We start from the raw sequence: 24,830 nt of genomic DNA on the forward strand, positions 1-24,830 counted from the left end.
TTAGTTTTTTTAAAAAGGGGTTTAAGCAACCAATGCTCCATCATAAATAAATGCAATGCATGTGCTATGGGCACGTTCTTCTTGAGCTGAAGCCAACAGAAAGTCCTGACATTACACTGCAAAGAAAAGGCTCAAGAAGAGAAGGGGTAACTTGTGTAAACCAAGAATCTCCTCCTCTCAGATAAACAATCCTGCTGCTGCACTGCATCCTGGGATGCAATCTGGGATCATGGATGCTAAAAGGAACTATGAGAAAGCAATCCAAGTCATTACATAAAAGAAGTTGACTATCCCCACAAGACGAGCACAAACCAGATTAGTATTTGACAATGTTTTCTATATTTATTTCCTTTTAGGTATCTTCTACCTTTTGCTAAAGTTTTTAGATCTTATTTTATCTCAATCACTTTGAGTCAAATTAAAAAGGTCTTTTATATCTACGCCTCCCTTATGAAGGAAATAAGAAGTAGGGTATCCACAGAAAGCTGGGAAAGCGAAGTCTGGACTACTACCCGATTTCGCCCTATCTGCCTGCCTGCCTTTAAAAAAACAAAAACAAACAAACAAACCAGTCTCCCTGCTTTGCCCAGGCTTGGTTTCAAACTCCTGATCCTCATGCCTTAGCATCCCTACCTGCCAGGAGGGCTGAGCAGGCAGACTGTGACACCTGTTTTTTACATAAGGTTTAGTTAGATACTAAGAGTCATAAAGTGTTTAACCACTGACAGTTTCATTTTATGGTACTATCTCTAAGTTTTGGCTAAGAAATTTGTATGCTTCTTTAAAAAAGCTTATTAGTGCCAGATTTTATTGAAATGACTCTACAATTCATATAACAAGAAGCTCAGAAAACAAAAGTATATACGCATTTCAACTTCAAAGAATTGAGCAAAATAGTTTCAAAGTATGTACAAAATGTATATAGTATTTATAAAAATTAACAGAAGTACACTTACTTCTGCCCACAGTACAAACACATGTGAAAAGCACAGCAAAGAACTGTGACAAGTAAGGAGAAGAATGTCGAATTCCTACCTCTCCGGAATATCTGCTTTCCTAGAAAAGAACACTTCTTCCTGTTGTGAAATTCTGGGTATAGAGTCTGAGCGATAAGTGAACTGCCAACTGACTCCAACGGTTATAACAGTATACAGCAAGAGTACAGCTCACAAGAAACAGGCGCAGTTAAACTGACATGGATGTCCTAAAGACTACTTCATAAAAATGAATGAATGCTTCTATTGCTTGCTTTGTTCTGTCTCAAGGTGGGATCTCATTCTACAAACCAAGGCCGCCACAATCTAGCAGCAACCCTCTTGTCTCACTCCTTAGTGCCTGGATTATGTAAGTGTATAGGCAACTATAGCCGGCTTTTAGTTCTAGAGGAAAATCACACAAGTTTCCACAATGATGGAAACAATGCATCCTCTTCTCCAACTGGAAAGCAATCCTGTCCTGGTTGGATCTGTCTGTTAACTTGACACAAGGTGGAATCATCTGAAAAAAGGGAACCACAATGAAGAAAATGCCTCCCTAAGACTGGCCTGTGGGGTTTTCTTTTCCTTTATGTATCTATTATGTATACTTATCTGTTTATCTACCTTCCTATCTACCTGTCTGTTTAGAAGACAGGGTCTCCTTAGGTAGCCCTGACTATTGTGGAACTCACTATGTAGGCCAGGTGAGCTTCAAACCACAAAGATCTGTCTGCCTCTGATTCCTGAGTACTGTGATTAAAGATTTTTCTTGATTGATGTGGGAGGACCCAGCTCGCTATGAACTGTGCAACCCCTGGGCAGGTAGCAAGCAATCTGGCAAGCCAGTAAATAGCATTCCCTCATGGTCTCTGCTTCAGTTCCTACCCTAACCTCCTTTGCCTGTGATGTGGGACTGTTATGCTGAAACAGACCTCTCTTACCCAGACTGTGTTTGGTAATGGTGTTTTATCACAGCATAGAAACCCTGAGACAAATACCTAATGTTTCAAGCCAAATACACTCTACTGTATAAACTCTTAAGAAACCTTTCCAACCACATATATTTATCTTCACCCTGCACCCCAAGAAAATAAGTTTCTCTCTCACAGAGCACTAGTACTACATTACTGCTTTACTGACTGGTAATGCTTATGTACCAAATGTGTGTGTATGCACTCATATGACAAGAAAATAGATTTTAACTTCAACCTTTTATTCAAACAAATCAATCTTCTTACTGAAAATTATCTTTAATCAAAACTAAACTTGCTTATTATACCATTATTAGATTTTGGTGTGTGTGTGTGTGTGTGTGTGTGTGTGTGAAGAAGCCATCGACGTGACATGTTTCATTTGGGCAGGATCTTGCCATTTGGCCTAGTGGCCTCAGGCTCCCAATCCTCCTACCCTGGCTTCTGAGTGCTGAGAGTAAAGGTGTGTGCCACCATACCTGGCTTGAAGAACAATTTGATAGCAACAAAGCAAAAAGCAAACAAAAAAATATACCCCAAAGGCCAAAAATCAAATTGTACTTACCCTAAGCTTGCCTCCCTGAATCATCTATAAAGCCTTATGTAATGGACTTTTAAAGGACTGGTCCTAACTAAGTATCCTATAGTTCTGAAATGCCCCAAACTAAATCCATCAGCACTCTCAATTCACAAGACACAAGCAGGAAGAGGCATACATTCTGACGCTTGGAACAGCAGAATTAGAACCAACACACTACACAGCACACCCTCCTCACCATGACTACGTGCCCTCCCTCAAACAAAGAGGGCAGACTGACTGACTGAATGTCTACTTAGGAAATAGGTGGTTGGGCAGGACACAGTGGTACATGCCTTTGATCCCAGCACTAGGGAGGCACAAGCATGTGGATTTCTGTGAGTTCAAGGCCCACCTGGTCTACATAAGACACCCATGACTATCTAAAGGGGCCCTGTATCAAAGATTAAACAGAAAAAAGAAACAGGAAAGCACATCTTTCTAGGGGTGGTAACAAAGAGGGAGTCCTTGGAATAGAGGCAATTAAGAAAGAAATGAGTAAGCCAAAAGTAAAGTGTTCGCTATATAACAGCGCTGATGGAGTACACTCAACTCTCGTGCTTATTCATTTGCTCCAGAAAGCAGATCCAAAACCAATGGGTTAAAAAGCAGGGTTCTAGTTAACATCAAGTTTTTTTCAACCACCCCAGTGCTGAGGATCAAACCAAGATGTCACACAATATAGACAAGGGTCTACCATTGCTCTGAGATTCTTTTACCCCAAAGATTAGCTTATTAGGGTTACTAAAGAAAGGAATGCAATCAAGTTAAAAACTGAAGTACAACCATCTATCAACCAACTTACATTTTAAAACATACATGCTGACTCACTCCACTCCCATCTAGGGTCTAAAACAGGCTCATTGTTAAGAACACTCACTCAGCATGTGTGAGAGCTTAGGTTTGAGCCCTAGCACCACACACAAAAAGTAAATAAACAAAAACACCCAAGAATTCGTGTATGTTAGAATATATCTGTTTATAAATACATAAGCATATTACATAGACAAAGATATAAGCATCACTTTGTTATCTCTGTAACAATAACAAAAACGATTATCCCTTTCAAGCTGAAATCAAAATAGAAAATGGAAAAGAAAATAAATAGACAGCAGGGTAAAGGGGCACAAAATAGAAATTTATCAGCTGGGCGGTGGTGGCGCACACCTTTAATCCCAGCACTTGGGAGGCAGAGACAGGTGAATTTCTGAGTTCGAGGCCAGCCTGGTCTACAGAGTGAGTTCCAGGACAGCCAGGGCTCTACAGAGAAACCCTATCTCGAAAAACCAAAAAAAAAAAATTTATCTCCTCTGCTAAAATAATTATAAATACTACTTATAAAAAAATGGTATCACAAAGGAAAATGAGTTTATATTTCTATTGATTTTATTATATCATTATACTTAATACTGTAAATTTGTACATATAAAAATGCAAACAAATAGCAACAAGACTACTATATTTTGAGATTAGTAAATTTTGAGACTCAAACCACTTTCTTCAAGAGTCTGTCTCATTAACTGTTAGAATTAGGCAACGGCCACAATAAAGTTCAATACACTTTTTTTGTGTGTCTGCGTGTTAGGATGTGCACATGTGTGAGTTAAAGTGCCCAAGGGGGCCAAAAGAGGGCACTGGCTCCCACAGAGCTGGAGTTAAAGGTCACTATGGTGTGCTGGAAACCCAAGTGGGGTCCTCTGCAAAAGCAGTTTGAGTTCCTGGCCACTGAACCATCTCTCCAACCCCATGTATTCTATCTGAACCTTATGTATGTCTGAAATGTTAATTTAATTTAGTGTTATAACAACCTGTCAGGATGGTCTATTCTAGAGACACTTATGCCTTTAGAACTCAGAATTTCCAGACACATGCTGGCAGAAGGAACAAGTCGGCATCCTGGAGTGCACTAGAGAGGGAGAGCTGGTCTCCAGGAAAGTTGTCAGAGTTCCGACAATTTGCTAGATCACCTTGTGGAGACTGAAGGCAGTATGTCCATGGCTGGTGGATGAGTCTTTATCTTGACCAGAACTGTCACTAAATCTCATGTCAGGTCCCTGAGGTTGAACTCAACTGTCACTGGGTCTCTTTATTTGTTCATCTTCCCAATGTGGCACACTGACTAAATCTCCTTTTCTCTGTTCTCTCTAGATTTACCCAAATCCCCTCTTCCCAAATAACCACACTTGAATACTATTCATAACAAGACAATTTAAACTCCAAGAGGAAGCTTCCTTAACAATTTTATTCTCCCTTTACTCCTTAATAATTACAAATGCCTCCCACGTTTACAACATCTCCTCAAGGGAAGAATACTGCTTTGAGACTCTCTGAGACAACCATGATGCTCACCTAAGAGGGCATGTATGAGCTATATGATCCTCCCATATCTTAATTTTGCACCATATGCTCAAAATCACATGCAGTCATATTAAGCAAATACTAATGTACTCCTCACGGCATGGCAGGCATTGCTTTCAATGCTTGATACCAAGTCCTTTTAAATTCTACTTTAAATATATCACACAAAAAAAGGACCAAACAAAGCATTTAATTAAATGTCATTAAATATCACTAGACAACTAAAAAGAAAAAAAAGCTTCAGCAAAGGATATCCAGATCCTGCAGAATCCCCTTCCCTGCAGCTGGCATCTTCCCTGCAGCTGGCATCTTCCCTGCAGCTGGCACCCTTTTGGAAAAGGAGCATAAGGAAGCTGACTGGCAGCATACTCCGTCAATCTCACTCCATCAAAAAGGATGAAGGGCTGTCACTCAGGGATCCCTTTGCCTCACGGAAAAGGACATCTTCCAAGGTTTTTTAACTTGAAAAATAATTAACACTAGTGAAACTTGCTTTATTAATCTGCATGCTAGACACTATCATCAGATACAGATACAGACAGTAACATGCAAGCCTAGGAACGATCCAAGCATAACATTTTTAAAAATAGGATTTATTTTATTATTTTTAATTATGTGTCTCTGTGAGAGTATGTACCCATGAGTGCCAGTGCCCGCCAAGGCCAGAGGCATCAGATCCCTCAGGAGGTGAAGTTACAAGCACTTTAAAGTTACATAAATGTGGATGCGGGCAGTCAAATTCAGGTCTTCTGAAAGAACAATAAGCATTCTTAACTACCGCAACTTTACTTATCTCCAGTGCTTCTTTTTTTTTTAATTGTTTTTTTTTTAATGTTTATTTCACGTATGTGGGTACACTGTCACTGTCTTCAGACACACCAGAAGAGGGCGTCAGATCTCTTTTTACGGATGGTTGTGAGCCACCATGTGGCTGCTGGGATTTGAACTCAGGACCTTCAGAAGAGCAGTCAGTGCCCTTACCTGCTGAGCCATCTCACCAGCCCATCTCCAGTTCTCTTAACAGTCTCATTTTACAACTAAGAAAAGTAAAAGTCAAAGGAGCTTACTAGAAAAATCTGGGAAAGTCCAAATAAAGTCTCAAATTTAGCTAAGAGAATAACAATAAGGGATTTTTAGTTTTGACAGCTGTACCACAATAATATAAAAAGTTAACATTATACAAACAGGTAAAGGGTCTGAGGGAACACTGCATTATCTTCATAACTTGCTTTTTTGCATAGAAAGTAATGGGCTTGGGGATACAGCTCAGGTGACAAGCAGCTTGCCTGGCATGAGGATGCTCTGACTTCATCTCCAGCAGGACATACACTGGACACTGTGGCCCACACCTGTACTCTCAGCACTTAGGAGATGGAGGCAGAAAGATGACAAGTTCAAAGTCACCTTTGGCTACATAGAGTCTGAGGTCAGCCTGCACTCTCACCCAGACATACAGACATACAGGAAAGGAAAGATAAGCCGCAGCTAAGTCTTTTTCACCACCATGTTGGCTAAGGTTAGGCTAACAAGGAAATTCCCTTTAATCATACTATAGAAACTTTATTTTTTAAAAAAGCCAAGCTTATATAATAATTCCAAACTCTGACTCAATGATTCTATTTCTGGGGTATATTAAATATGATGTTCTTTTTTAAATTGACAATCTGAGAAATAGTACTTGGATTGTACCCCTAAGGATAAAACAAGTATCCACAAATCAACTGCGATAAATAACTGAACATAAATGGAGAAAACCATCATCACAAAACCTTATACATACAATACTGTCCTCCAAGAAGAGAAGCACTACATCCCTCCCCACAACGTGAGGATTAGGTACAGTAACCGCCTTTTCAAAGAACAGAGACTTAAGGGGAGGAGATTATCTTCACCACTAAGCCAACAAGTATTCCCATCAGCCAAGGGATCAAGTTCAGTACCAACAGTCATAAATCATGTCCATATCAAATTCATCACTTGATACATGATAAAAACAGAACATTACCCCTGTAGTATTCATCCCCCAAACAAACCTATAGCTGCTAATCCTAAGAAAAGCAGTGGGTAAATCACAATATAGGGACATTTTACAAAATATTAACCAGTATTCCTCCAAACTGTCAAGGTCATAAAAAGGAGCAAAAGGCTGAGAAACTGTCACAGCCAAAAAGGGCTTTAAAAGACATGATGACTAAAATATAATGTGGAACGTTATGTAATTTGGCACATTTACATAATGTGGTATATTTACATAATGTAGCAGATGTAACAGGATCCTGGAAGAGAAAGGGAATTTAGGTAAAAATAATAAAACATGAATAAATTATAGGTGTGAATTAATAATGTGTCAAAGGGTTGAAGCTATAGCTCAGCAGGTCCCAGCGTTATTACTCCTGCACAGTATCTGCATTCAGTTCCCAACACCATATCAGGCAGCTCACAGCTACCTGTTAACTGCAGTTCCAAAGGATTTGACACCTCCTGGTCTCCATAGGCACCCGATCACACAAACTCACACAGGCACACATACACATAAAAACTAAAAAATCAATCTCAAAAATGAATGAATCAATACTTGCTCATTAGTAAGTGAAGCTAAACAGTTCTCATGAGTTTTCAAGTACTGTCAAAAACTGGTCCTGACGAGGAGAGAGTCACCTAAGGCTCATTTACTTGACTGGCAATGGGTGAGGAGTGCTAGCTAGGAATTCACAAGGGACTGTCCCACAGACCACCTACATGTGGGCTCCCCTGTTTGAGGACCTTGGCACTGTGAGACTTTCTCAGGAGACATCTCAGCCAGAAGCTTACTGACTCCCAGCAGCCAGTGGTATTTGTACTACACTTTGCTATTACAAGCAAGTCACTAAGACCCAATCAGATTCAATGGCAAGGAAGGAAGTCTCGTTTTTTCAAGAAGAATAAAATTTGCAGGTGTCACTTGTTCTGAGAATATGCTTAGCATGCAAGAAGCCCTGTGGTTCAACCTTCAAAATGGTTTTTAAAAAGAGACAAAAGAATGCGTGCATGCACGCTTGCCCATGTATGTAGTGTATGTATCAGAAGAACTACAGAAGGTCTGGATTTAGACATACCACGGTTCACTACTATGGACCAAGGTGGGAAGCCTTCCTAAAAGCCTAGTTAAGTTTGCAGCAAGGCAGAGGTACACATGTATAATTCCACCACAGTAGTAGATGAAAGGGATCAAGGTCAGTCTCAGCCTCAAAATGAGCAGAATGAGTTCAACACCAGCCTAAGCTACATGAGACACTGTCTCAAAAGAAAAGGGAAAAAAAATCTGTAAGTTTGAATATGTAACACTGAAATGCCTTGGTTTGGTAACTCAACTTCAAAGAAATTTTGGAAACTTGAGGAAGACAACCAACTGCTCTCTGAGGTACTCAGTAATTTGACATGACTGATTTAGAAACTGCTTAAATACAAGAATATTCCTTGAAAAGTTTAGAGTTCCACAATCACCCTACACAATGATGAAGCCTACTAAATGACATCTTTGCTACTACTGACTGATTTAAGTGTCCATCATGAACGACAGACATATGACCAAATCACACAACCATCACCCAACCTTTAAAAAAAAAATACCCTTTTATTTATGAGAACACAGATAAACCTTGTGTCAGTGAAATATGCCAGGCACAAATAGGTTACAGTAACTAATGTAATTTAATATAGTTATTATGCTGTGCTGTACAGAGAGTGCCAAGGAAGAAATTCTAGACACCTTCACTACAAATAAAATCATTACAGGTCAAACTATGCGGTACACAAGGAACAAAGCAAACGATACTGGAATGGAGGGTCTCCTGTTGATTGGAGGGGGACCACTGCTGTAACACCAACTAATACAGAGCTTGGTGAGCAGCAAACCCCAGTGCTGGGTTTAGAACTTTCTGGCATGTCCCCTGTAAGTATTTCCAATCCAGAGCTGGTTGAATGCACAGATGCAGAACCTGCAGATTTACAGGGGCAAACTATATCCGGAATCTAAACTCATCAAACCTGGAAACAGAGTGGTATGGTGGATGGAGAGTGGAGGGAAGGGGACCAGGGAGTGTGGTGGCTGGAATAAAATGGCCCCCCAGAGGCCCACAAGTACTATCAAGAGGTGCAGACCTGTTGGAGTGGTGTGGCCTTGTTGGAGGAAATGTGTCACACTGTAGGGGTAGGCTTTGAGGGCTCATAAGCTCAAGCTCTGGCAGTGTGGCTCACAATCTCTGTGTTGGTTTGAATAGGTTTGGCCCCCATAGATTCATGTTTCAATGCTTGGCCATAGGGAGTGGCACTACTACGAGGTGTGGTCTTGTTGGAGAAAGTGGGTCACTGTGTATGCAGCTCTGAGGTCCCCTATATCAGAGCCTCCTCCTGGTTGCTTTTGGATCAAGATATAGAACTTTTAGCTCCTCCTCCAACACCATGTCTCCTTGCATGATAAAAGACTAAACCTTTGCAACTGTAAGCCAGGCCCAATGAAATGTTTTCCTTTATAAGAGTTGTCATGTTCATGGTGCCTCTCTCTTCACAGCAATGGAAACCCTAAGACAGGGAGGTGATGCTGATGGGTGTGAATACCCAGTAAGACAAATGTGTGCATTTAAACTGACTAGGGTGGTGCTCACCGATAATCCCAAGGCAGGAAGAACACAAATTTGAGGGCATCCTGAACTACACTGTAAGACCTTACCTCACAATAAATATAGGAGCTGGAGGAGAGGTTCATGGATTGGGAACGTATATATCCTACTCTCGAAGTACCCAGGTTAGTCCACAGCAATCATGCTGGGCAGTTTACAACTGCCTACAATAACTCCAGCCCAGGAGGTTCCAAAACTTCTGGCTTTCTCAAGCATCCACTCACTCATGTGCAAACACCTGCAAACACACTCCCATAGTAAAATGTATCTTTTAAAAATAAAAACCTTAAGATTTTTAGAAGCATTTTTTAGGTAACAGATACTAGCTTAACTCAACTACTCCATATATATATATGGAGTATATACATACATACATACATACGGGAATGAGACATAGAATTTTTCTATATAAACAGCGCACACAAAGAATTCGGTACCTCCTAAATATATACAATTTTTTAAAAAATACATACCATTTTAATGTGCAAATTTTGGAGGAAAAAAGCTAAAATTAGTTAAAATGATAGAAACTGTCTTAAGGAAAAGTCAAGCTGAGAAAATCATTCCCAAAATGCCCCACATTCTCTCAGAGTGAAAGAGAGACTCAACAACAACAGAAAAAAAAGGGGGCGGGGTGTGGATGAAGCTGTCAATAGAACCAAGGTAAAATACCTAACTACTGCAAGAATACAAAAAAGGGAAGAAAGAAATTTATCAAACAGTTGAGAAATTTCCCTAGCTAGCCAATACTGCAAAGAAAGATTGAAAGCAGAACCACATCCAAAAACAGAATGAAGTTTCAAAACACTAGTGTTAAACATGAAATCCTAAAAATTCCCAGAGAAGGGGAAAAACTAGGTCACACTACTGAACCAGAAACCAAAACAGCATCTGAAATCTCTAGAATATTATCCGTAAACATGCAAGTAATTCCCTTGAATGGTTGTTAGAATACTTTTTCAGGAGAAATTCTCATAGGAGAAAATGCATACAGAATTATACATAATGTAACACTCTACAGAAGTTAAAAGTTTGGCTGATAGTCACATGTATCATTATGAATACATCTTAAAAACAAAGGTAGAGCCAGGCAGTGGTGGCACACACCTTTAATCCCAGCACTTGGGAGGCAGAGGCAGGCAGATTTCTGAGTTTGAGGCCAGCCTGGTCTACAGAGTGAGTTCCAGGACAGCCAGGGATATACAGAGAAACCCTGTCTCGAAAAATCAAAAATAAAGCTAGAAATGTGATGCTATTTTTTTTTAAACCTTAGAAAACTTATAACCAATTAGTTTAGAAACTTGAGTATTTAGCAGAAATATGCAAAACATATGAATATGGTAAAAATTAAAATTACTATCAAGATGCTCTTGGCAGAAGTTACTTCTAAGGAAGACAGTGACTGAGAAAGAATTTAGATGCAAACAGTAAAATGTTACTGTCTGTTATTTAGGTGGTGGGATCACGGATCATTATTCAATTTAAAACTAGCCTACAGATTACATACGTGGTATAAAGACTCTTCTCCTGATATCATTTTAACACACTATTGAAATGCTCAATAATACCCATAACTTTGACAGATATTGTAGTAACATCACCAAAACGGTATTTGTTCTGTTCAATTTGGAGTGTGAAAATGCTACAGAAACTGTTTAGCCAAAATAAATGTCATTTTGTTTTAAAAGAAGTCTGATTTAACACTTACAAATAAAAGATCAACTCATTTATCTGCTTACTCAATTTTCTGAAAGCTCTTTAAAACTACTTTCAAGAGGAATGAGAAGAGGCAGTCTGATGGTATGTGCCTATAATCTCAGCAAGCAGGAGGCCAAAACAAAAGGACAGGATGCTCTGGGCCAGCCTGTGGTATATACCGAAACTGTCTTAAAGGGAGAGTGGAGGAAACTGTAAATGTCTCCTTTAGTCTCCTGTATTAATTTTCATCTCCAAAGCTTACAGCATCCATCTGCTAACCTCGGCCTAGCCTCCATACAATCTCATCTGTGCCTAGAATATCTTCAGCCTGAGACTTACTGCTGAATAAGTTCACCCTTTATAGCTCTTTGAGCTCTGGCTGGCTGATTCAACCCAGCTGTTCTGGCTCAAACTCCTCTCCAAACAGATTGACTCAATCTGCCTTCTCTCTTTCTCAGCCTCTCCTGAACTGCTCTGCTTGACCTCATACTTATGGCATACAGATGCCTCATGGCAATCTGTTCTAATCTTCTGGCTCCTTCTGTCTTCACCTGTCTCTGTAAAACTCTCCCAGTAAATACCTTTTTTTCCTCTGAACTGCCTTTTTAAGTGCCTTCCCTTTCCTCTTTCTCGTGAGAGTTGGGCATATTCTGTTCTGTCAGATCTTTCTCTGATTCATCCCTTTGTCTGCCACTTAATCAGACATCACTTTAAAACTGGGATGCTTCCTTCTACAAGCTAACTTTTCATTGTTTAGGATTAAAGTTGTGTGTTAAGGGCTGAGCCACACTCAGCAATTTTTTTTAAAACTATGATCCTGATGTTTGTGAAATAAGCACTTTACTAAGCTATCTCCCCAGCACAAATTCTACTCATTGTCTGTAATAATATACAGCCCTGGGTCAAGAGCTAAATATAGTAACTTAAATAAATTTTTTAAGTTATTTTGTTCATGTATCTGAGTATGTATGAAGATAACAGTATTCTGAGGTTAAGGTCCATGACCTTTCTAGACCACATAGTAAAGTTTGTAAACTTCTCAATACTGCTTGTGAAGGTTTGTATATCCTTGGCCCAGGGAGTGGCACTATTAGAAGGTATGGCCTTGTTGGAGTAGGTGTGTCATTGTGGGCACAGGCTTTAATAACCTAGTCCTAGCTGCCTGGAAGCCAGTATTCTGCTAGCAGCCTTCAGACGAAAATGTTGAACTCTCAGCTCCTCCTGCACCATGCCTACTTGGAAGCCGCCATGCTCCTGCCTTGATGATAATGGACTGAACCTCTGAACCTGTAAGCCAGCCCCAATGAAATGTTGTCCTTATAAGAGTTGCTTTGGTCATGGTGTCTGTTCACAGCAGTAAACCCTGACTAAGACATTGCTTAAGGTGACTGACTTATGCTCATACTTTACTCATCTGCAGTTAAAAGGAAAAGACTCCAGGCCTCATCTGTTTGGACCATACCTGAATATGAGGATGGACATGCTGAATATCAATATGAACATATTGGCTATAGTCTACATAAGAAATTAAATCTTTCTTATAATCCAGTTTCTATAAAATATGGGGAATACACACCCTCCGCATCAGTAAACGCACAGAAACCAAACTGTTGGTCTCATTCTTTTTTCTATTTTTTTTTAAATTATATTTATTTGCTATGTGTATATGTATGGAAATGTACATACCACAGAGAGCTAACGAACTGTTAGAACTCTCCCAAATAAGCTGCTTAGAATAGTGCCTTTCTAGTTTCAAATTTTAACCAAAGACACAGTGTATAAGGATTATCAAGATACATTTCTATGATCCAGCCTGGTGCCCTTCACTTCCAGCCTCTTGCTAGACAGATCAACAGCTACTATTACAGTACTCAATACTCAGTTCATGAATGGCTACACCAATCTGAACTCTAGTTCTGTCAACCGCTTGAAAGAGCAGAGAAAAGAACACACATCCTTTTCCATCAGGAAACTGACAAAAACAATTGGTCCCATCCATTTCTCAATGTTTTGAGAAAAGAAATGTTTTATTTGTGTGTGTCTGTCTATCTGTTTGCCTGCCTGTCTGTCTGTCTGTCTGTGGACAAATATGTCAAGCGTACTTGTCAAAGAAGAACTTCTGGGACTTGGTTCTCCCATGTGGAGATAAGAGAATAACTCAGGAAGCCAGGTTTGGTGACAAAGGCAGCACTCCCTACCCAGGGAGCTGTCTCCTTAGTCTTGTCAGTTTATTTTTTTTTGTTTTCTATTATTGTTTTGAGAAAGGTCAACCTGAGGGGTGATTGTGAAATCCTGTTTTTCCCGCTTCCCCTTCCCAATGCCAGATTGCCTGCCTCTCAAGTTTTAATGTTTTAGCACTGAAACACAAGTTATCTCTTCTTCCAAACAGCACAGTAGCATTACTTAAAAGAGTTTTTAATCACATGAAAGTTCAAAGGGATTTGAACTATCAAGCAATTAATAAATTGATTTTATCATTTTTAATTACTAATTAGGTAAGAAGACACTGATCGCACCCAGCTCTGATAGCCAATAGATGTTATTCACAGATATAAAGGCCTTTGAAGTTTTAAAAATTCCTCAAAAGTGAAACTTGAAGGTGAAAATCAACTCATTAAGTCACAAATTTTGTGAAATTAACCTATATGTAATAGAGATCACAAGAAATGACCCTGACTTTCTTTCCCTGGTTTGAAAGCATAGCCAGCATTACTGTTCCCTGAGCTGTGAGTTCAACCTAGAGCCTCTTCACACATGCTAGACATGATGCCACACTATGTCCAGGGGGTTCAAATTCGGGACAAGAACAATCCCTTTTTAACCCTGTCTAAGCAGAGTTAAGTTATACCCCACCAGCTAAGCTATAAAACAGAAGCATAGCACTAGTGACAGTCGCACGCTGCTTTGCTAGAAATTTTACTTGGGAAAAAAGTAAAATGCAAACTACATGCAGATCGTAACTGTGAACAGAGTATGTATGTATATAAGCTACAGCAAAAAACAACAAAACAAAACAAAAACCAACTTTACTGTCTGGTAAACTTTCAATTAGAACTTCTCAACATAGGACAATGTTGTAGCTAGCATATAAAAGAGGAATTAGGTACTGACACACCTAGAATCCTAGAACATGTCTGAGGCAAGAGAACTGCTGGGAGTTAAAGGCTAACAGGCTAACCCAGGCTAGAGTGAGAATTTCCCCAAAGCAAGACTGACATCACTTGTGGTCTTTTTTGCAGACTGTATTTATCTTTTAATTATGGGCTTATGATTCTAAAGCTGTAAATTATAACTAATATGCAAGAATATGGATGAATCTCATTAACCACGATAAAAGAAAATGCATATCAAAATTATATACTAGAAGTAGTTATTCCAGAGTACCAGTGTTTTGACTCCCAGCACACACATAGAGGCTCACTTCCATTTCTAACTCCAGTTTGAGAGGATCCAATGCCCTTTTCTGGGTTCCACAAGTAATGTACAGACATGGTATGCATACACACAGCTAAAACACCCACACACATAACAATAAATTAATTCTTAAAGCTTTCAGTATATATTATATGATTTAAATAAAAAAATACAAACAGGCTAAACTATTACAATATATGGAAATCAGAAATCTGAAACCAGTATAATCTGGATAACTATAGAAGCCAGACAAACTAACACCTTCTTCATTGCCACAGGACCTAGTGGCAAGCTTAATAAAGCCACACAATTCTGAAACGGTAGTAATAACTTTTGTGATTCCTGCAGTAAGTATAAAATAGATATATCATACTTTAAGAAAATACTAAATTTCAGTTAGGGATTAGTGAAAAATGAAACCTGCCTCTCTTTAACCCCAGATATGGGTACAAATCTATAGCCCCAGTTAAAACAACAACAAAACAAAACCCCTGATTTAGTCTCTGACAGCAACTTGAAAAAGAAGAAGTATATGTCAGTTGGCACCTATTCTTCATCCAGGCAGGTGGATTAAGAATATGATATGTAAGGGAGGGACTTGTTTGGAAGCATGTAAAAGATAATTAAACTGACTAATAAAACTAAGTGTATCGTCAAAGACGAGGAGCCTAAAGAAACAAGCTCTTGAACAGTGGTTCTCAACCTTCCTAATGATAAGACCCTTTACTACCATTCTTCACTTGGTGCTGACCTCCAACCATAAAATTACTTCATAACTGTAATCTTGCTATTTTTTAAGAATCATAATATAAGTATGTGATATTCAGGATTATCTGTGACCCTGTGGGGGTCATGACCCACAGCACAGGTTGAGTACCAAGACATCTCCTAATCAAAAGGTGGAAAACTAAGCAAAAGGTTATTGAGAATCAGCAACCAGAAGTGTGGGAGAGAGCCAAAGAAACATTTCCTGAGACGAAGTGAGCAACTGCTCTAGAACTGTACTTCAGACAGAAGAACCACACAACAGCTTAGATCATGTACTCAGTGCCCACAACCACACTAGGAAAAGGTAGGATTATATTCACAGTGCATAAACGTACAGAAAGATGAAGAAATCAGAGGCAATCAAAGTCAGACCTCTTACCCTCGCTTCTCACACTCTCAGTTGGACTAAAAAGCTCTCAGGATAAACATAATTACCTCCCTTCTTCTTGGGACTAGGAAATATGCCCTACATTTATGAAGCAGTAGTTTGAACCAGGCACTCCTGGAATTCCAACACCAAGGAGAGGAGATGATTTAACATGAATGTCATGACAGTTCACAAGTCAGAGGAAACCAATACCATGTAACAGACCAAATGCTAGACACTACAAGTCAACAAAACTCTCCTCAAATAAAACCCCGCAACAACATACTGAAAAGGTGGAATCAACCCCAAGAAAGATGATACTAAACATGCTCTCTCGAAACTCTTATATTTTTAAAAGGAAAAATCCTTTCCACCTTCACGTAAAAATACCAAGTTAGATATATACCAAAGAAAATAAAACTAGGGCTGGGGAGACAGCTCAGCGAATGGCAGGACCGCCTGGTCTCCTCAGGGTCTTGAGTTCAATCCCTGTCAAAAAATAAAACTGGCATCAAACTTTGACAGCACTGTTCCATGCCATATATTAAAAGTGATACTTTAGGCCGGGCAGTGGTGGCGCACGCCTTTAATCCCAGCACTTGGGAGGCAGGTGATTTCTGAGTTCGAGGCCAGCCTGGTCTACAGAGTAAGTTCCAGGACAGCCACGGCTATACAGAGAAACCCTGTCTCGAAAAAAAACAAACAAACAAACAAAAGTGATACTTTAAGGCATGCAATCAAAGAAAATACCTGTAACAAATTTAGCAAATGATGTGGAGGAAAAATTTACAAATAACACAAGGACCCAGGATGTTAGGACTGAAGAAAGGATCTACACTGAGGACAAAGCCGCTATCCTGTTAGAGGGTCACTATGGCTATCAGCTAAGAATCCATGCTTGCCATTACTAGCTGTAAAAAAACCAAAACTGTCAAGATTCTTTGTCATCAAAGTCCATTTTACTGTGGGTCAAAAGCTTGCAGATATACCCAGGTATGTCCTTGCCTTTCCAATTACCACGCTTCCTCTCTTGAGCAGAAAATAGACCAAGTCAATCACCAGCTCAACCACTTACTCTGACCCAATTACTTAAATCCTCTAAAGTCTAGAATTAACTTAAAGATGGGGATTGGGGGATAACACTACAAACATGGTAACTTACACATGTAACCCCAGCACTTGGGAGGCTGAGACAGGATTGCCACAAGGCTCAGGTTAATCTGGGCTATGGAGACCTCAAAAAATAAAACATGAAAACGAACTAGATATAGTTGTGCACACCTTTAATTCCAGAGGCTCAGAATGCAGAAGCAGGCAGATCTTTCTGAGCCCAAGACCAGCCTGGTCTACAGATTGAGTTGCAGGACAGACAGCTAGGGCTATCAAAGAGAAACGCTATATTAAAAAACCAAAAAAAGAAAAAAAGAAAAAATATCTTACAGATTATGTCCCAAATCTATCATTGTTATACAATTGACAGATGGATAAATATATGTTTAAAATGACTATCCTTTCACATATTACTTAGTGAACCCGAGTGTTTCAAGCTAGGTTCTACTATATTTAAATATTCCTTTAAATTATTTTATTTTTGAAATCCTCTCAATGACTTCTGAAAAACAACAAACTCACAAAAAGAGAAGAAACAAAGAAAATACATTTAAGCAAACTTTATCAGAACATTATGGAGAGTATGTATGTGTATGATTCCATTTACCTGATTTTTCTTCTTTTCTGTATGCTTTACTGTCAAAGAGGGTGAGTTTAAACGAAAACTCAAGATATTAAACGTGAATCCAATGTGTGCAGTTCCACTCCACTGTCCAGCTTATCCCTGATGCTAAAGGTCTTACTTGGGCTTTGACCTCTGACCTATTTGATGCATCATTTTATGAATTGTTTGATGAGTTCTTACAATGTGCCTGTGTCATCCTACCAATTCTAGTCCCTCTCAAATACCTGCACTCCCTTGTCAAGCCCATCTCCCTACCTGATTTATGGCAGTCAGTGACCTGCTCTTAGGACAGTAGTTCTGCATTGAAATCGTATGCGACACACACTCCTTTGTGTCTGGTTTCTTTTACTTCACAGTGTATGTCCGAGATCCATGTATGCTATTTATCATCTGCTTTTATTTCTTTTTTTTTTTTAATTTACTTATTATTATAAATGAGTACACTGTAGCTGTCTTCAGACACACCAGAAGAGGGCATCAGATTTCATTACGGATGATTGTGAGCCACCGTGTGGTTGCTGGGATTTGAACTCATGACCTTCAGGAGAGCAGTCGGTGCTCTTAACCGCTGAGCCATCTCACCAGCCCCTTTTGTTTCTTCTTAACTGCCTTCATGGCCTTGGATTTTAAAGAGACTGAAGCAAAGTCTCCAGAAAGTTTAAGGATACAGAGCCTATTAGCAGCCTGAGTTTTTAATATTTTAAAGAAAAATAATTCCTTTCCTTGCCCAGAATTAAGATAGTTTTCCCCAACTAGTAGTGCTGAACTAAAGATGTTTACATCTGCACTTAACAACTGGATAAGACGACAATGGCTCTCACTACTTTGGGCTTTGCCATGATTTTATACTTGATTTTAAACAGGGACAGAGATCACCATCTTCATCTCAACAAGCCTAAGAGTAAGTGACTACTCTCCATTGCCTCAAAGCTTCCAATGAGAAAGACAGTTAGATGGGGTCGGGGCTCTGCTTGACTAGCTTCACCATCAATACCTCCAATATAGAAAGTACAAATTATAAAAAGCAAGTTAAGGGAGCAAGCAAAGGTTTCAAGAGTCTTCTAAGGAGAAAATGTTATTTATAGGCCTGACCATTTTAGTGCTTTGTGTAAAAGGAATCTACAATCACAGCCTGATAACACAAAGGAATTTGCCTAAGAACCGTATGAGTTCCAGCGTGTCTAATGTATTTGGTACCTAGAAGAATCCCTCATGATAAAAAAAAAAAAAAAATGCAGCCAGTCTCAGCCCCTAAATCACCAATGTGCCAGGATGTATCTCAGACTGCAATGCATCCCTCTGGAAACTAACACTTGTATTCATTCATTTTACTTTGGCTTTCTAGGCTAAACTGAGAGGTAGACACCACCTCCCCCCCACACACACACACACACTTATGCTTCAGCTAAAATTGACTTCTGCAACCCCTACTGGCTCCATAGATGAACTTTAAATTTTATAAATTAAGTTTGAATATGTTCAATTACAGTGTAATAAATAAAATTCTCACCCAAACAATCTGTTACTTCAATCTACCCACTAGTATTAATGACAAACACTTCTTGTAACCCAAAGCAGAAATCATCCATTTTCTGGATACAAATCCAACCACTATTCTTGAAGTCCCCATGTCCCATTAGTGCTGCTAGCTAAGTGTCCCTTTCCATGCTAATCTTCACATTATCACCTGAGGTGCCTGCTTCCCCTGCCCTTTCTCTAATCTAACACAACTTTGGTTTTCTTAAAACACACTTCAATGTCCCAAGGGAAGATGTGATGGCTTCTCATGGCTCAAATAGGGGTGGGGAGCCCCCAAAATAACAATAACAAACACCCCACTAAATACAAAATAATACCTGGTCTAGGTTAATCACAGTCTAGGTTAACCAGAACCTTGGCCTCTAAACTGCCATGCCTCAGCCCTATGAAGGGATACACTCCTCGCATGCCCATCTCTGTCTCCTTGTCCTACTCAATTCCTATTTAACTAACCAATTAAAACAACAGCATTCCCAACTCTTTATCCTACCCTCTCACTACTTCCCTTTAGTGATTCACACTTAAAGCAACCACTCACTGCCAAAAGAGGGTACACTAGTAAATACCTACCACTTGCTCTTTCCTGATGGACATAAAGCAGCCCCTTCTAGTCCCCATCAGTCTAGCCTGACAGCTGTTTTTGAGGTTGCTCAGCTCTAGACCAGAATGCATTCAGACTGGCTCTTCTTAGGGATCCTTAGGTTTTAGGGCCAAGGAAAAACAAAGCAACAAGATGAAGAACAAATTAAGGAATTTCTTTAAATGAAAAGGAATATATAGTTATAACAACATCACCTTGCTCACCCCACCTACTAATACTATATTAATTAACATTCAAACACCATCATTCTAAGCACCCATATTTCAATGTATTTTAAACTATTTGGGGGATTTTAAACTATCTTTAGGTTAAAATTTTTAATGGCATCATCATTTTATAGAGACACACAATCCCTAAAAATGACAATAAACACGTGTATTTTGCAAAGTACTTCCATGTTCATATATATACCTACAATCATTTTTTTAACCATTTTCTAAAAAACAAGAATGTAGAAAGATTGACAAATGATAATGGTAAATGCACAGAAATTATGGCCCAAAGCCGTCTGAGAACCTTGACTGGCCCCGAAGGAGAAACACCCTAATAGGAAAACACAAAATTAAAGCCACACGAAAATAATCATGTTCACCACTTTCGGAGGGACAAAAGATACTTGAAATAGCAAATAGAGACAAGAATATAGAGCTATGGTATGAAACACAGTAGCCACCAGCCATATGTAGCTAGTGAGAATTTGAACAGTTGATAATCCAAATTGAGACTGCCTATAAAATCCTCCTAGCCATTTTTAAAAGGAAAATTAGTATGATTCCAGTAGTCACCTCCAATTCTTTAAATTCAAATATATAATAGCTGACTCCCATAATTTGTCCATACAATATAATTCTGGAAAGACACACTCATTTATTTTTATATATTGATCATGTCTGAAAACAGATTTTTAAATACCGTGTAATAAATCATCAATAAACTACTATATAGACATCGGTGTGCCCAAATTTTGTGACCATCCTGTATTTAAAAATTAAGCAGGGCTGGAGAGATATCTCTGTAGTCTAGAACAACAGCTACTCCGGTAACAAGTGGTACGGGGGCTGGCTCAGTCTCTGTTCCCAGTCATTGGATCCCCTTCCCCCAAACTAGACTGCCCTGATGGGCCTCAGTGGGAAAGGAAGTGGCAGTGAGAAGGCATTGGGGGAGGGGATTTATAAGCCTGGGACTAAGAACAGAGCATGGAGGGGAGGTCGAGGGGAGCCTGTGATCAGGATGTAAAGTGAATAAAAAATGTAAAAACAAACAAAACAAAATACAGCTACTCTCATAGAGGACTTGGGTTCAAATCTCAGCACCCACAGAACAGCTAACAATCATCCAAACTCCAGTTCCTGGGGATCCAGTACCCTCCTCTTCTGGCTAGCTTGCATGGGATACAAGATATACTCGCAGGCATAATACAAATACACACAAAATTAAAAAGTAAATAAAATCATGTAAAGAAAGATTGGCCAAAAAAGCAAAAATAAACAAACAGAAACCCAAGCTACAGCATAAATGCAGATAAGCAAATAACCTCAACTACCGGCAAACCGGCCTTAGAAAGGAATCAAGATGCAGATTAAGAATAATATAGAAATCTCAGACATTACTGACTCTTGCAAACATTTCTACCCTGACAACCTAGATTTTGTTTATAAAGCAAAACTGAGAACTTGTTGCAGAATATTTGATCACACTGTGAACCCCGACATTGTGTTATTTAATGGAAAAACCTGTTTCTAGCGGTGGTGTGGCTCAGCCCTTAGCACACACCTTTAATCCAAACAATGAAGATAAAGTTAGTTTGTTGAAGGAAGCACCCATCTTTGAAAATTACATCTAGCTGAGGGGCAGACAAAGTGATGAAATCAGAGAAAGATTTGACAGAATGAATCAGAGATAGAATACTCCCAACTCTCCTAAGGAAAGAGAGGAAAGAGAAGAGAAGAGAGCAGTGCAGGGGAGAAGAGGCAGTTTTACTGGGAGAGTTTTACAGAGACAGGGTCCAGAAAGAACAAGGCAAAGACAGGCGAAAGCAGAACAAGCCAGAGAATTACTGAAGATTACACACATTAGCATGAGGCCACACAGGGCAATTCAGCGACAAGTGAAAGAAGCCAGCTGGAATCAGTCAGCTTGGAGAGGAGATTGAACCTGAACAGCTGAGTTGAACCAGCCAGCCAGAGGTCAGAAAGAACTAGAAAGAGTTTATTCAGCAGTAAGTCTCAGAGGCTGACAACATTCTAGGCCCAGATAAGACTGTACAGAGGCTGGAAGCTTCCAGGCCTAGGTTAGCAGACAGAGGCAGCAAACCTCAGAAATAACTATTACATCAGCAAATAAGAGTTACTTTCACAAGAACTAGTATATATTAAGCTAGGATTTGTTCTTACCCTTTACAATTTGATTCAAGACACTACTGACCAATTAACTGAATGCCAGCTTCCCCAAGTTTAGGCTCATCAATCATTAAAGCTTTAAATTAACCAAACAAATTCTAAGAGGCTGGGTGCACAGCTCAGTACTACATGCAAGCTGAAGACCCTGAATACTCTCCCCATCACCCCTCCCCATAGGAAAACATGAAGGGTTACTTGGATGGAATTACCTGGCCTCTTATGTCATAAGTAAAACCAATATTCATTTTCATACTGTAAATAAATACAAGTAAATTCACCTTAGAGTAAAAACCTAATCTTGATTCACTTTAACAATGAGGATCACAAAATCTTACAAATGGAAAGATCATCATGAATCAAAATAAAAACCAAGACTCAGCTCTTTCAAGCTTAGTATGTAATGCTTGTATAATCTCAGAAAAACATCTTCACCAAACTGTGTCAGTACACAGAACACTAGAACCCTGTGGCTACAAAAGGCCCGGTCCCTACTCCTCATACTGAAAAAGCAAAAGCATCACAGGTAATATACCAAAGTCATGAAATTAGGGGAGCAGTGACAACAGACAACCTGAAGACAGCAAACTAAAAACAAATTATGAACATCAATCATCCTTTAGCTCAATTGTCAAACAGCTAGAGAACAAAAGTAGCAGCCACAAGTCAGTGACAGCATTATCAGACACTAGTGGTCATCCATTAATCATTCAACTAGGAACAGAAAAGAACAAGGTCCTTTCCCAACAACAAGTAACAACATTCATTTTATAGACATTCCCAAGCCAACAGTCTACCTTTTGTGGTGCTGAAGATCAAACCCAGGGCCCTAACCTAGACCCATCCCTCCTTACTTGTCAACCGATCTACTCAAAGTGCTTTTCCTCTTCTCACTAGCCTACCATTTCTCCCACTCTCCCTTCTAAAAACTCTCCTCTTTCACAGTCGGCACTAAGAGGAAACACCTAGGTTCCTAGTTTAAGGACTGCTTTTGTCTCTCTGGGTCTCATTCTAAACTGAAATCAATTTCCCCTTTCCTAACATACTCCAATTTTTATCCAATTGTTCAAAAACTCTTCCTTTCCTTTCCTTTTTTTTTCTTTCAAACTAGTGATGCTCAGCAAGATGTGGCAGTACAAACCTGTAGTCCCAGCTACTTGAAAGACTGAGGGAGGGGATCACTTGATTCCATGGCAGCCTAGGCAACAGTGAGAACAAACCAACCAACCAGTTAAGTTCTAATCAGTTTTAAATGTGTAGAGAAAGCATACACATCCTGTGCTTGAAAGCAGCCCAAAAGGAGTGCAGCTGAACAGTGAACTAGAGTCACTGGCCATCTTGAACAGAAGATCTATTGGGGGGAGAGATCTCTCTTTTGTTCATTACAACCTGAAATAGTACTGTGTACCCACATCATTGAACCTAAGTAATAGAGAGCTATATATTAAATATTTTACCACTGTGAACGTTTTACACCTCTGTAGGTTGTAGCCTAGCTTGTATCATTTTGGGTTAATTTTTTCTCATTTGTAGGAAAACATAAAGGACTACCTACATTCAGTAGAAAAATCCAGGCCCTTGCCTCAAGAGGTGAATGGTTAATCTGGGGCAGGAAGACCTATACCACCCAGAGAAATTAGAAACCCTCAAGAACAGATTAGCACCTTTGTTCTCTAACTCATAAGAATATCTATTAACTACCCCTTTTCAATATTTGGAGCACTTACACTGAATCAAGAAAATGCAATTCTATTTAAGAGCCAATGATAGCAGCCTCGAGCTTAAAATTCGTTGAAATCCTTTTTTTTCATTTGTTTTGAAAGGGTAATCTGGGCTATACTGGAACTCACTCGGTAGACCAGCCTGGACTCCAAGAGATCCACCTGCCTCTGCCTCCAGAGCGCTGGGATTAAAGGTGGGTGCCAATGCTTTAACTCCTCGAGTCTCCTCTGTCGGCTGCTGCTTTTCAGGCACCCACCCAATCACAACACAAACTATCCACCTGCTTCTCTCTCTGTGGCACTACAAAGGGGGAATTTAACCAGCTTCTTAGTTTTCATTAAAAGGACTGTTTCTAGGATACAATGTATTTTTCACTATTTTGTAGTGAAGGTCATTCTAAATAAACAAAAATCAAGATGCTCCTAGAGACAGATGTTCCCCTCCCTTTCTCCCTCAGTCATCGCTGCCATCCCTAGAAGCCCCTTCAGCAGTGGACAGCACCCAAGAGCAGACCCTTTGCACCTAGGTCCTGCTCTGCAACAGATACAAAGTAAGTTTTCTTAGTGATGCTTCTGAAGTCAAGATGTTTAACTTTCCAGAAGTTAATTTAAAGCCTAAAAATCTTGATGCTTCTTTTTGTTCATTTGACTCTTTTTGAAAGGAAGTTCACTATGTACCTGGACTGGCCTGGAAACCTGGCATTTCAAATTCCTCCAAAAGAAAACATTAAAACTATTTTAACCTTAACAAGTTAATGATAAAGTATTTAGTATTGTAGAGACTCAACGGGGCTCCATGTCGGAGTACACTAGTATAAGTACACACACACACACACACACACATACACACACAAAATCAACTTGGCAAGTCATAAAAGTTTCAAAGTGGTAAACCGCTTTAAATATCACAAGCCTTAGTATTAAGTCTACTGTGTGAATTGAAGTACAACTGACCAAGCTATTAAGTTCTTGAATTATTAAAAGTAACATTTAGCCGGGCGGTGGTGGTGCACACCTTTAATCCCAGCACTTGGGAGGCAGAGGCAGGCG

The 24,830-nt window shown here is 39.4% G+C and overlaps 1 protein-coding gene across 6 annotated transcripts in view; it reads right to left on the minus strand.

The window, feature by feature from the left end:
• Ppm1b (protein phosphatase, Mg2+/Mn2+ dependent 1B) overlaps window positions 1-24,830 on the minus strand; it is a 63,439-nt gene that overhangs the window by 32,970 nt on the left and 5,639 nt on the right. The window contains exon 1 of one of the 6 annotated variants that reach the window (XM_031357563.1): window positions 23,201-23,237. The exons of 4 other annotated variants lie outside the window; for them this stretch is intronic. The gene's annotated coding sequence lies outside the window, so the exon portion shown is untranslated. Of the gene's footprint in view, window positions 1-2,513; window positions 2,754-23,200; window positions 23,238-24,830 lie in introns of those variants that run through there. One more of the 6 variants, XM_031357562.1, reaches the window with a different exon arrangement.

This window comes from Mastomys coucha, unplaced genomic scaffold, assembly GCF_008632895.1.
Source record: "Mastomys coucha isolate ucsf_1 unplaced genomic scaffold, UCSF_Mcou_1 pScaffold6, whole genome shotgun sequence".
Lineage (NCBI taxonomy): Eukaryota > Metazoa > Chordata > Mammalia > Rodentia > Muridae > Mastomys > Mastomys coucha.